Raw genomic sequence first — 13,348 nt, forward strand, 5'->3', positions numbered from 1 at the left:
GCCTCAAGGCTAGAAGGAAATTGATGGGAGTGGGTATACAAGGTGAAGTGTAATCCCAAAGGGGAAGTGACCCGACACAAGGCAAGGCTTGTGGCAAAAGGATTTCTTTAGAAGGAAGGAACTGACTTTGATGAAGTCTTTGCACCTGTTTCCAGGATCAAAACAATCAGGTTGGTTGTTGGTCTGGAAAACATAAACAATTGGCACATGTGTCAGATGGAAGTTAAATGTTCATTCTTCAATAGACCCTTAGACAAATAAGTCTATGTTGCACAACCAGTTGGGTTTGTGAAACATGGCTAAGAGAGAAAGGTGTACATGCTGCATAAAGCCCTGTATGGGCTGAAGCAAGCTCCAAGAGTTTGGAATAAAAAGATCAATAGTTTCCTAAGGAGGAAGGAGTTTATGAAGTAAAAAAATGAGCATGAAGTATATGTAAGAAGAAGCAAGAGTGAATTGCTTATACTAAGTCTCTATGTCAATGACTTGTTGATAACAGGTAGCTGCAAGAAAGAGATCGAAGACTTCAAAGGTGATCTCAGAAAAGAATTCGAAATGTCGGATCTGGGTGAAATTTCATATTTCCTTGGCGTTGAATTCTACAAGAATAGTAGAGGTTTGTTGATGCATCAAAGAAGATATGCAGGAGAAATTCTCAAGAGATTTGAGATGGAAGGATGCAACTCGGCTTTGACACTCGCAGAACCAAGACTGCAACTATCGAAAGATACAGGTGAAGATGATGTCGACCCAACCCAATTTAGAAGACTTACTAGGTCATTAAGACACCTTTGTCAGACGAGGCCTGACTTAGCATACAATGTAGGTATGGTAAGTAGATTCATGCAGAAACCGAAGGCATCACATCTAGCAATGGCGAAGAGGATACTAAGGTATCTCAAAGGAACTCTTGACTATGGCATTCTGTTTACTGCATCTGATAAATGAAAAGAATGAAAGTTAGTAGGATACACAAATTCGAGTTGGTGTAGTGATGCTGAGGATCGAAAATCCACAGCAGGTTATGTGTTCATGCTAGGTGGTTCACGAGTTGCTTGGAGTTCGAGAAAGGAACCAATAGTGACATTATCATCATGCAAAGCAGAGTACATAACTGCTTCTCTTCGTGCACGTCAAGCAACATGGATGGTGAACTTGGTCGAAGAAATCGCAGGTAAAAATCATGGAGCAATTACCATGAAGATCAACAGCATGTCAGCTATCAATCTGACAAATAACCCGATAGCACATGGTCAAAGCAAGCACATTGAAATGAGGTTCCACTATCTTCAAGAGCAAATAACAAATGGGAAGATGAACTTGGAACACTGCAGAACTGAGAATCAGATTGCAGATATCATGACGAAGAGAGTGCAAGTCGAAGTGTTTAGAAGATTAAGAGCTATAATGAACATAGATAGCTTAGACACAATGAATTATGTGGTGTGTTAAATTGTAACTCCTTGTATCAAAAAGATTTGATTTAGAAGTGTGGAAACAGTTTGTTACACACATAATTGATTTATATTTAAATTAGATAGATTTGATTTAGGTCTAAAATAGATTAGATTTGATTTAGTTCCAAAATATGTATTTTGGGCTTTTATAGTTTTGGGATTTTGGCTTAGAGAGCAAGCTAACCTAAATTTATAAATAGAGGGAGTAACTCATTTTTTTGTAATCAAGTCAATTGAGTTGCATTCACAGAATTTGCAGTTGCAAGTGAATTGTAAAGTTTTCCACAGTTTGCGGGCAGAGAGAAACTCTGCAGAAAATCATTGTCTTTCTTTCTTTCTTTCTTTCTTTTATATTGTTCATTATAATTGTGTGGTGATATCAATCTTGTTCATCAAGATTGGTAGAAATTAATTATAGGTTTTGGTGGATTTTCAACAATTCTATGAAACAGAAAGCTTATTTGATACAATATAAAATGTATTTAGATAAAGATGTAAAATTGAAATGAATTACTTAATTGTAACATAAAAAAATTATTATATAAACCCAATTATATTAAATAATCACGAAAAAAGAAAAAAAATAGACTCGTGAGAAGAAGAAAGATTTTTTATTTTATTTTTTGAAATAAGTATTTAGTTTTTCATATCAAGACAAATTGTTGATTAAAATAAAATAAACATTATGCTAATAATGACCCATGAGATAAAAAAAATATTTGATACGATATAAAATATATTTATATACACATGCAAAATTTGAAATGATTTACTTATAAAATAAATAATAATCATATAAGTTTAATTGCATTAAATAATCATACAAAAATAAATTTATTGTGAAAAAAAGGAACCGTGAGATTGAGAAAGAAAAAATTGGAATAAGGATTTTGTCTCTCAAATTAATGCAATAGTTAATTAAAATAAATTATTAGTATTTTTAGTAATAATAAATAAATAGAAAAAAATAAAATGAAAGTGATAAAGTATAGTAAAAAGAAATGTGAGAGAAATTTGAATTTTTTTATTTTTTTTGATGAAAAGAGAAATTTGAAATTTTAATCAAGAGAAAGAATGAGTCGATGTAATATTTAATTGTCATTTAATTGGTAAAAGTAAAAAAATGAATATCACACTCACATGTTAATTTTGGAAAGAGTTAAATATATACTAGATTGTTAAAATTGGACACATGACATGCTGTAATAGAAGATGAGAATTGAAAACCCAAGAGCACTTGGGTGAGATGGCAAGGATCTCTTCCAGCTTAACCAGAGGTCCTGGGTTCGATCCATGTCCTGGGTACGCAGCAGTGTTAAATCTCTTGAGGGAGAGCTTTACCGCCTATATGGTCCTATCCGGCTCGAGGGATTAGTCTCTGCAGTTGCGCGCGGAGGATACCCCGATTTTTACCAAAAAAAGAAAGATGAGAATTGAAAAGATAAACATTACTTGATTACTTAAATGTCATTTTCTTAGTGTAAATAATTTACAATAAAATGTCAACTTAGAAAAACTATCCAATTAAATTTTAATGGATATATACTAGATTTAAAAAGTAATTTGATGTTTTATTTATTTTCTGAACGTGCCTAAGACTCGTACTCATAATCTTCTGATTATAGGAATTTTGCTCTTTAAAAAATATATCAACAAGTTTTTTTTTCTTCTGTTTATTTCACCGACAAAGTATAGTTAGAGTTCTAGAAGGAGCTTTTAACAATTGATGAGAACAATCTTAATGTATACTGTAAGAATGAAGTGCGCCTAAGAGGGGGGGGGGGTGAATCAGGTTCTTAAAAATTTATCGATTTTATTGGTAATATCTGGATAATTTTTCTGGTTTATGGTGAAATTATGGAAAGCATAAAAAGCAGAAAAATAAATGACACGACGATGTATCGTGGTTCCCCTCACAGTCCGAGAGTACTCTAGTCCCCTTTCAAACACGAAAGAGATTTTACTAGTGTAAGCAACTTATAAAAGCCTATGCAATCCACAAAAACAATCCTCTTGTGATTGACTAACAAATGATCAAGAGAACAATCCTCTCATTGATCAAATCAAATGATTAAGAGAACAATCATTTCTTTAATCAATCAACCCTTGTCTCCAACAATTTTGAATGACAAGTCAACAATAAATATTTGTTTAAGTAAGAAAATATATGAATATTGTATCTATCTATAAGAAAGATCTTTCCTTCCTGTCGCGGGCGAAAAACCGTTTTTTGTGCCTCTTTTTGTGGGATGAGACACCTGATGCCTTCTTTGGGCTCGAGTGCTCAAAAAAAAATGATTTTTCTTTGTACCGACCAAACTTTTTATTGTTTCCAAAAGAGGAAAAGGAAAAAAGCTGCAATAACCTAAAAGTGGAGGAGAGATTCCGGGTAAGAGGGTTGGTTATACGAAGGGAAGGTATTAGCACCCAACGTATCTATAGTACTCTATAGGTTTCTTTGTTTTGTTTATTCCATTCTTGTTGTGGTGGAGGTTCTTGTGAAATAGGTGGGACTTAAGATGTTTGTTTGATTATGCTCGCAAAGATCATCGCGATCCTCTGCATACATATCCCCTAGAGGGAATCAGAGCATCTGTAGCTCGGGGTCTACGGGTGCTAAGGTTTGAATGGTTTTTTTTGTTTTGTTTTGCTCGCCAAGGATCGACCTTGTGCCTACGTATTCTCAAAGGGATGTTGAGAAAGTCAGAGCAATCGTAGTTCCCACTTATGCTAGTGGAAGCAAAGAAAAATAGACAAATGTCGTCTAAATGCTAGATGTATCTAATCTATATCATCACATACATCTGTTTGATTTTGTTTAAAAATCTTTTCATTATAAGCCCGGGGCCATGCCACTTAGGGTGCTTAGAATGATAAAGATGTTTTTGTTTGTTTAACCAGCCTTGTGGCAAAAGTTTCAATGAAGTCAGCCTTGTGACAAAAACTTTGATTAATCAGCCAGCCTTGTGGCAAAAGTTTCAATGAAGTCAGCCTTGTGACAAAAACTTTGATTAATCATCCAGTACGGTGGTAAAACAGTTTGATTGATTAGCCAGCCTTGTGGCAAAAAAGAAGTTTGATTGATTAGCCAGCCTTGTGGCAAAAAAGAAGTTTGATTGATTAGCCAGCCTTGTGGCAAAAAAGAAGTTTGATTGATTAGCCAGCCTTGTGGCAAAAAAGTTTGATTGATTGATTGATTGATTGTTTGTGATGATATAGAAAAGATACTCCTAGCATAGAGATGAAAAATGTCTAATCTCCTAGGGTATTTTGTTTTGGATATTGGGGATGCTTATAAGAAGCCCGTGGGTCCTTGTACGAAGTCCAAGAGGAGGCTATCCGAGGGTCCTTGCATTGTAAGCCCAAGAGGAGGCTATGGGAGGGACAATCCAGGGTCCTTGCATTGTAAGCCCAAGAGGAGGCTATGGGAGGGACACTCGTTTGTACAAAGCCCAAGGGGAGGCATGGTATAGTTGGTTTGAGCTCTTAGAGCGATTTCACCGGGAAACCATACTCTATGTCCTAACCTAAACTAGTGGAGATTCTTTGCACGAAGCCCAATAGGAGGCTATGGGGAACCTAGTGTTGTACTAAGTTGAATAAGCATATAACACAATCACAAGTATGAACAAGTATGAACAAACATTAACAAGTACATGAACAACTATGAACAGTTATACATATATGACAAAGTGTGTGTATATAATGGAGTTTATGAAGGAAATATACCTGTAAGCATGATCCATTTGTATACACAGGGCTCGGGACTCACACTCGGGGAGAGGTCCATTTGAGTTTATTCAAAGCTATGTAAACAGGTATTTACAAAAGGGCTTGGGACTTATACCTACATTGAGGCCCATGGTATATTTTTTTGGGAAGATTTAAAGAAACCTTCGTTTTTGGTTTGTTATTCAAAGTTAAAAACAAACTGATCGAGATATGTACAAAAAAAAGTGTATGTACAAAAAGACGTACAATGAAATACCTAATTTCATGCGCTGGAATGGGTATGTACGAAAGGGGCTTGGGACTTATACCTACATGGAGGCCCATGTTTTATTTACAAAACATGGTTGATTGTTTTATTTACAGACGCGAGGTTTCGCTTTTGAAAAACTGTTTGAAAGTTGTTTTGAAAGAGTTTATTCTGTTTGAAGAAAAACTGTACAAAAAAAGAAAAGAAATGGGACTTACACTCTCTAATATTCGAGAGGCCCCATGTTTTATTTTCATAAAACATGGTGGATGGTTTAAAAAAGAGTTGAAAGATTTGTTTGTAAAAAAAAATTGTTTGGAAGTTTATTTGGAAAAAGTTTTCTGTTAAAACAAAAACTGTACAAAGAAAAACGAAAGGGACTTATACTCTCTAATATTCGAGAGGCCCCACATCGTTTTGAAAATCAATTGATCAATTAAAAAGATTTAATCAATAGTTTCCTTTGAAAATCAAAAAGAAATGGTTTACCGTTTTTGAAAAGAATCGTGATCGCTCGTTTTTTTAAAACGATTTGAATTTTGAAAGAAATCAATTTAATCAAGATAAACAAGAAGATTGTCTTCAATTAACATTTAGATGATTAGGGTTTGCTTCAAAAAAATATTTACAAGTGATTAAATTTGAAAATCAAATGAAAATAATATTTTAAAGTATTAAAAACACTTAAAAACATGTCATTTTAAACTCAATTAAAAATATATTAAATAAATCTTTTTTTGTGATTTTTTTTGATATTGTCAAAATATATATATTAAATAAGAGGTGTGTAAAAAATGAAGAGAAATAGTGTTTAAAAAAATGTTTTGGTCCTTAAGGGTGTTGAACCCACGACCTTACGCTCACCACTCAAAAGCATAACCAACTGGACCACGCGCGTGGTCTGATTACCAAAGGCATTGCATTCATTATATTTTGAATCAAATTTCCAAATTCAGTTTCAAAAATATGGCGCCAAGAACATGAATCCCATTTGAATTTGAAAATCTCTGAAACTGAACCAAATTGATCAAGTGAAGGGTCTATCTTACTCGTTTTTTCACAAGGAACATGATGGTACCATTTAATTTCATTTATTTTTGCTCTAAGGTGATCAATTTTCTGATGAACACGAAGAACCCTAATATGACAAATCATTGTGAAATCGTGTATGATCATGATATGATGCAATTGATTGAGGGTTAATGATCCTCATAGGTGCAGAAACAAGATGGTATGCTCATATTTCATTTATGATGCGTGCAAGTATGAGTTTGAAGTTCAAGTGACTTACCTTCAAAAACGGCCAAACTGGAGATTTGATTCTTCAATATAAGTGTTACAGATGCTTTGTATCCATCTGGATAGCTTCAATGATGATTATGGAAGGTGTCTGGATGTCTGGAACAAGTTGAATTCATCTGAGCATGGCCATGGCACCTGAACTGCAGTTGCTTCAAGTATGAATCGAATTTGAAGATGGAGGTGTTACAGGTCGTATGTGAGTGTTTGGATCATTCATATGAAGTATATGGAAGGTGTTAGAAGTGATAGTTTGGACAGAAATGATCTGGAATGAAAATTGGCATGATAAGGTTCAATATGTGTTCATATGGAAGTGAGGTAGTGATTTTGAGTTCTGAGTGTTTTTGGGGTGTGTGGATGGATCAAACACTTCACATTTGATGTTTATGGGATGTTAGAACCCTCACTTTGCTTAGAAATTGCAAGAGATGGAAATTGCAATTCTCCCTCTTTGAAACTCATGAAACTTGTAACTTAAGAAAGAAGAGAGAAAACCTATGATTATGAGGTTTTGGTGTGATTTGAAGAATGTTTTGAACCTCTATTTATAGGCCAAAGTTTCTGAACTCCAAGCTTTGCAAGTTGATCAAAGAATGGTGATTTGGCACTTAAGAGATAAAATGGAATCTTACCATTAAATGCATATGGTTAAAGTTACCAAACCATGGTTAAAATTGGCTATGCTTCTTATCTCTTTCCCATCTGTCTCAAATCAGAAAAATATCTCCAATTATTGCCTCTATGCATCATTACTTGGTCCATTTGGCAATTTGGTTCATAACTTTGTGAAAATGGCTTGAAATTTCAAGTGAAAAGTTCACTAATGGCAAAATTCAAAACCATAGCTACACTCCATATTTTTTCATGCTCTTGGACATTTTGGAAAGCTTATGTTACACACTTCAAAACCTTAGTTGAAAGTTTCTTCAAGACCTTTAAGGAAATGGGTGAAAAAGATCTATGAACTTTGAAGAAAATGAGATTTCAAGTGAAGTTTTCAAAAAGTACCAACTTTGAAGCACCATATCTCTTAAATGGTTGATCTTATGGAAAAAATTTATATGTGTCAAAGTTGTTTATTGGATCAAAATCTACAACTTTCATGTTGGAAGTTTTTTTCAGTTTGTAGGTGAAATTTTGAGAAATTCCCTTTCAAAGTTTGGAAAAAACCATGAAAAACACTTAGAAAAATTTTCTAAGTATGAAAGTCAAACTTTGACTTTTTGATTCTTGATTGATTTTCTTGATTTTTCTTGATCAAATGACTTCTCATATCATATATTGATGATTTAAAACTTCAAAAGTCATGGTTGACCAAAATTCCCCAAAAGTCAATGGTGATCTTGTACAGTTGACTTTTTCAGACGAATCACGTTTCTGGAGATTTCAAATGAAACAGGCTATCCTCATCAAATGAATAGTATGAATGGATCAAATTGAAGCATTAGAGGATATTGAGCCATGGTTTGAGTTGTGACACCATGTCCTGATTAAAAAGTCAGTTGTTCAGTGAATTAGGTCAAAAAACCCTAATTGTCGACCTGATGAAATTGATGACTGTAGGTCTTGAATTGAGATGCAATTTCCATGGGATATTGTCATAGGGATTATTTGAGGATGATTGAAACCTTTGATTGACTTCCTGGGGGTTTTTATGGTTTCCCAAATGTGATCCCTGATTTCAGTCCCTGATAGTTCAAAACCCTGATCTGAGGATTTGTCTGATCAATCTTTGTGTAGGAGATGTTCTGAGCCAATGGATTAGGTCAAAGTGATGTACTTGGGGCCTTGAGGTCATGTCCCAAGCCATTAGGTCAAATTCTGAGCAAAAGTCAGGGGTATGCTATCTTCAGGCAAAACCCTAATTCAGTCGATTCAAAGCTCTTGAGTTTGTTGAAATGAATCTCTGAGGACCAAATGTTGATTGTTGATGAAGATAGTTCTTTTGAGATGAAGGGAGAACAAAACCCTAATTGATTGTTACTTGTACTGATGAGTGATTTCCTGATTAAATCCTGCTGAGTCACAAGTAACAAACACAAGCTATGCAGTTTGTTAGAGATGCAAATGATGCATATGCAGATGATATGAGGTGGTATCTTAGGTCAAAAATTGGGGTATGACAGATGCCCCTATTTAAGTTTCTTCAACCTGAGACATGAAGATTGAAAATCTTTATTTTGATAGGGTGGAAGAGACTTAAATATCAGAAGACGCGAATTTTGGACCTAAGATACCAAGATTGCGAATGATGCAAGGATATCTTTACCGAGGGATATCAAGAACTGACTCCGCTGGGGAAAAGAGATTGGGAAGGATGTCTCAATCCGTTTTAGGAAGAGAATCCGTTTTTTGTCTTTTTGGGAAAGCAAGTGTATGCTTCACCGGGGAATGATAGCTTTGTAAGAAAAGCTTACCTATCGACATTATCGACTATCAGCTTGGGGATAGACTTGTTTAATAATGCGAAGGTGAAAGGTATGAAACTGTGTTACCGACTATCAGCATGGTGACAGACTTGACATGGTAAAAAGAGTTTCAAAGGTTCGGTTAATATTATCGACTATCAGCATTGGGATAGACATGTTTAATAATATAACCAGAACAAAAGGTTACCGACTACCAGCCTTGTGATAGCGGTTTTGAAGACATGATCAATTATCAGCCGAGTGATAAAATGATTCTGGAGACTTTGTTAGGGAAATTACTGGTTATTCAGCCTTGTGAACAGTAATAAGGCCCTGATTGTCACATGGTCTTCATGATTGATTTCCTAGAGAGGAAAAGAGCTTTTGAAAGAGACATAAACTGCTTAGATGATAAGGCTATTGCTTATTGTCTGTTTTTTCACGACTCTGTTTGGGGAATCGGAATTTGAATCTCTGGTAAAGACAAGGTTCTAACCATGAATGAATTGGAAAGAAACAGTCAATCAAGACTTTGTACCCAGTGAGGAATGAACTCGAATGGGTATTTTCTCCTTTGTTTTGAGAGGAGAAACTAAAGCAACCTTCTTCCACGAGGAATGATCTCAATGGGGAACTGGAGAAAGAATATGTTCTTTTCTGCCTATGGGTGACAACCTACTTGGAGAGATGACACGCCCATACTTGTTTCTTTTTTCTTTTTCTTTCTTCTCTTTTCTTTTTGAGGATAAGTATATCCTAAACAAGTAAGTATTGAAAAATGCAAGAATGCATAAATGATGCAAATATGTATGAACGATGAATGTCATGAATGTCGCATGTATGCTAACAATACTGACAGACAGAGGAGTATATACTGGAGAGGGACCGACGTCGCAATACAACCAGATACTTGGCAAATGTTTTTCAACACGGTGATGAATGGTGTTGCGTGCTTTAAACTTCTCTGGGGAAGATAAGCATCTTTTTTGAGATGGAAGAGCTTCTTCACTGGAGATTGGAAATCTTCGTCACTGGGGATAAAAGACCTTCTTCACTGGGGATAGAAGAGCTTTTTCACTGGGGATAGCTGTTGATGTTCCTTCCGTTGTTCACAACTCAAAGGAAAGTTTCGCTTTTATTTTGAAAAAGAAAAGTGAAGTAAATTCATTTAAAACTTATTTTTTTCTTTTTTTCAAAAGTGAATAACACAATTAAAGCGTCATTTTGCAAACTGAAAGAAATTAGAGATTGCAAACAAAGGGGCACAAGGCTCAAATTTATTTAATAGGATGGTAATCAGCTAAAGGCGTGATTCCATAGAGTATTTACAAAAGTTGGAAATGGTAATTATGCGGAAAAGGCTACATTGAAAGCAATAACCACTATTCCCCCTAACAACTTTGAGTTCCAATTGTGCTTATCGCTTCTGATTGGCGATGATTTGATCGAAGATCCTTTGATGAAGTACAGACTCTTCAGGTGACGAAGTATGGACTGATGCAGTTACTTTGTCATGAATCCCTAATTTTTGCCTAGATTGCCCTTTCAGGTTTTCAATCTACCAGGACGAATTTTTCTGTTTTTTGTCTCTAATTTTTGCCTGGACCGCCCTTTCGGGTTTTCAGTCCACCGAGACGCTCATTTTTGCCTAAGTCGCCCTTTGCGGGTTTTCAACTTACCGAGCTGTTCTTTTGTATTTTTTAGACAAAGTATTTCTTGACTGCATCAGCATTCACAGGATATGGGAGTTCATCACCATCCATAGTTGCAAGAGTCATGGCGCCGCCAGAAAATGTTCTTTTGACAACATACGGGCCTTCGTAATTAGGAGACCATTTGCCCCTAGAATCTGGTTGAAAAGACAAGATCTTTTTAAGCACGAGGTCGCCTTCTTGAAATTCACGAGGTCGAACCTTTTTATTGAAAGCTTATTTCATCCTTGCTTGGTATAACTGTTCACGAGGTTACGTAACCGATTATAGCTTTTCCTCATACCAGTTCCAGTAGCCAAAAAAGGGAAATTTAAGAAGTGTAACCGGTTACACTGGGCACAAAATTAAAATTAAGTATGTGAGTGCATTTGTGTGTTGGTTATGCATGGACTTTTTAGTATGGGTGAGTTTGAATATTTTGAGCATTATACTTATCATATTTTTGCATATGCTTCTTCTTTTAGTGAGTACATTCCATGCTAGGTCTTTAATGGCAAGAGTCTTGAATATCATCATGCAAGCATCCATGAATGAATGTCTTGATTCCTATAGTTGGTGATGTGAATTGAGAAGCTTTTCTCCACACTTTTTGATATGAGCACTTGATGTTTAAATTTTGTCTTCATCAAAACTAAATCATGTAGAGTCTTGTATTCACATATACGATCTTCAAAGGCTAGGCTTTGCAAGAGGATTTCTTTCACATTGGAAATAATATATTGCATTTACATTTGATGATTTTTTTTAACAATCAATGCTATTAGTTTCTTGTACACTCTTTCTTGCAAAAGTTAGGGTGTGATTGGAATGAAAGAAATTGAGAAGAGAGATTAAAGAGAGAGAAAATGGGAGAGAAATATAAGAGACATATGATATTTCTTCTACAAATACAGTAAGACATATGGTCCTAGAAAATAACAAAGGTCTAAAAAGTTTACTTGTTTTTGTTTCCTTTTGACGGCCAAACTTCTCACCATCGTTGATTGTTTCTATTTGCTTCTTCTTCGACTGTTTTGGAACAAGACGTATAGCTGCAATATGTTCGACACAAATGAATAAAATAATATAAATAAAGTTAAGGGATTCCTAAGAGTCTTGTATTTCACCTGCTGAATTAGTGGATAGGATTCAAACATGTTCAATATCAACATGGAGATACCACTTGTAACTGTGTACATCATACTTAGTCGAAACTACTCTTTTGGAAAGTTTTTTGAATTCATTTTCTAAAAATCTAAAAGACCAATAAGGGTAAAATTTTGGAAATGGTACCCTTATGGGTCTTTTAGATTCTTACACTCATGAATTCTTACACTCAACTTCAACAATAGAAAGTGCAATTGGAAATATGCCTTTGTTTCCATCTACTACAACAAATGACAGTAATACTCCTCCATATAATCCTTTTAAATGACACCTATCAATACCGAGTCAAGGCCTACAACCTCTCACAAATCCATTTTCATGGCATTTAGACAAATAAAAAGCCTTTTAAACTCATAATTTTTTTGTCGATTTTAGGTTCCAACTCTAGCTTTAGTATTGATTCAAGTTTGTTTCTGAAGCAAGGTAGCCCAAACTGGTAGATGATTATAGGAAAGTGCATGAGCCTCTATAATGTCTCTTTTTTCCCTTTTTCTAGTGTGATAAAGTTGAATTGCATTACATTGTTATATGCCATATTTTTCCAATAAGTCTTCTCTAATTCTTCAATAACTCATATTCGAGTAAGCCTTTAAATTCATAGTTTTGTTGCAATCCAAGTAGACATGGAATTTGAATTCTTTGAAGTTCTCATGCAAGAATGAAGAGGGTTATATGTCTTAATCTTATACGTTTTACTGTTTGGGGTAGGAGAAACATGAATGCGCCAAGAACAACAATTCACAACACATGTAGTAGTTACTCTAGCCTTCCCATTTTTGATATCCTTAATCTCAAACTCTTCTTGTATAACAAAATCTCTAAGGGCTGCACTAAAATCATCAACGTCTATAAATAACAACTCAACATCTAATTTCACTTTTCTATCAAATTCAAAAGCAAATATTTCTCCTTTCGCGCATCTAATACTGTCATGTTATTTAAAATCACTTAACTTATCATTATGCGTCACATTTTTCCTATCTTCTTCGTGCATATAACATATGTCTAAGCCAATTTCTTCATGTTGTGAAAAACGATACCAATAACAAAGTATAATAGGGAATTAGGGAAGAGAAGAAGAACACAAGAATTGGTTATAACTGCTATTCTTTCACTTTCTCTTAAAACAAGATTACAAGTTTACAAGAATAACAAATAACCTCTCTCACCCAAATTAGGATTTGCAGCTTAGCAATGATGAGAGACTAGTATGCTATTTATAATAAAACCTAACATACTAACTAATGGGCTTTTTCCACAAAGCCCATTACACAAGCCAACTTAATAAACAAGCTAACTTAACAAATTAGGGTTTAAACACTAAAACCCAATTTAACATGCTAA

Source organism: Vicia villosa, unplaced genomic scaffold, assembly GCF_029867415.1.
Source record: "Vicia villosa cultivar HV-30 ecotype Madison, WI unplaced genomic scaffold, Vvil1.0 ctg.000089F_1_1, whole genome shotgun sequence".
Lineage (NCBI taxonomy): Eukaryota > Viridiplantae > Streptophyta > Magnoliopsida > Fabales > Fabaceae > Vicia > Vicia villosa.